The following is a 1758-nucleotide window of genomic DNA, read 5'->3' as shown; positions in this document are numbered from 1 at the left end:
TCTGATGTTAGGCTGAATAAATGTAGTAACTTTGGTCAAAATCAGGCTGTTCCCTCTTCAATAAGTTTTTTTTCGATAATAGAATTTCTATATTTTTCAAAGACATTCTGATACAAAATCACCTAAGAACACTCCCAGACATATAAAATACATTTGTGAAATTAAAAAAAAGCAGCCCAGCCTTTTTGGAGTACATAAAGAACAAACTCTCTTACACACACTGACAAACTGTCGCACACACACACACACACACACACACACACATACATACATACATATATATATATATATATATATATATATATATATATATATATATATATATATATATTTGTTTTTAGTCGTCCTGTACATACACTTCACTGGCCACTGTTATTTAACAATCGCGACTCAAGAGTGGTGTGGTTGGAGATTACGCACCTCCTGCCACAAAAATTTCACGTGCAGGCACCCTTTTGTGGGTATCCATAATCTGCCAAATACTGACGGAGCCTGTTTACATACATGCATACATACATACATATATATATATATATATATATATATATATATATAGATATATATATATAGATAGATAGATAGATAAATAGATAGATAGATAGATAGATATGTGTCTGCATTTTCGTATGATTAAGGATCAAAGAACAGTGCTTATCTGCGTATCCTCACGGGGGTCTGATCATGCAATATGTCTTCATAGCTCAAGCATTAACGCCAAAGGAAAAAGTAAATCATAAGCTAAATATTTTGGTTTCGATTCTCGGTGGTGTCGCACGAGGAGGTAAAACGTAGAAAAAAAAACATAGCCATGGCATGAGTCGTCTACAAGAAACGAACGATATGATCCCGCATGCATGGATAATAGAATGCCTGAGAATGTACAAACTACCAGACAAGATCACCAATTTGATTTCAAATGCAATGAGAACATGGAGACTTGAACTGAAAGTTGATTGACAATACATAACTGATATTAAAATACAAAATCTTCCAGGAGGATTTCCTATCACCACTACTGTTAACCACCTGTCAAGAAAGTGCGAAGTCTGATACAGGTTCACTAATAGAGATGAAACAAGGCCGATCGCCATTAGTTGTGTGATTTCGTGTAATGAATGAATGCTTGAATGTAGGATTGGCATGAAATTCTTAAAGATAAACTAAAATGACCGAAAAATGGGCTGAAATGACTTAAATAAATAAAAAGTAAATGACTTAGAATTACTTTAATGAATTTAAGGATGAATTGAATGACCTTAAGAATGACTTGAATGCTTAAAAAATAACTGGAATTCTTCAAAAACAACTTGAATGATCTGGAAAACGACTTGAATGGCTTTGAGACTGACTGATTGTAAAGTGGGTGATACTTTTTACATTAAATTAATAGAGAAAAGTGATCCCCCACTTTATATCACAATGCAGCATGTAGTAAGAACAGATACTACACTTTGATCTGGCCAAAAGGCCAAGAAAAGGGTATTTATTTGTTTCGCCACCGTGCAAATTAGGCACAAGGCCGATTTTTAATGTGAGGAGTGAAGAGGAAATGGGGACCAGCTCCCCGGGAAGTAGGGGAGCTGGATAGTTACAATTGGTATGAAGGGTTGCCCCTACGTTCACCACGGTCTTATATGTGGGATTGGTATTTATTTGCTCCCCCACCGAGCAAATTAGGCACAAGGCCGATTTTTAATGTGAGAAGTGAAGGGAAAATGAGGACCAGCTCTCCAGGAAGTAGAGGAGCTGGATAGTTAC

The 1758-nt window shown here is 35.8% G+C and overlaps 1 pseudogene; it reads right to left on the bottom strand.

The window, feature by feature from the left end:
• Nucleotides 1–1358: 1358 nt before the first annotated feature.
• LOC145261381 (U2 spliceosomal RNA) lies at nt 1359–1481 on the bottom strand (annotated as a pseudogene).
• Between the last annotated feature and the right edge of the window lie 277 nt (nt 1482–1758).

The sequence above is a fragment of the Euprymna scolopes genome, chromosome 37, assembly GCF_053919585.1.
Source record: "Euprymna scolopes isolate OS-2025 chromosome 37, ASM5391958v1, whole genome shotgun sequence".
In the NCBI taxonomy this organism is placed as follows: Eukaryota; Metazoa; Mollusca; class Cephalopoda; order Sepiida; family Sepiolidae; genus Euprymna; species Euprymna scolopes.
This window is presented reverse-complemented; position numbering and strand designations above follow the sequence as displayed.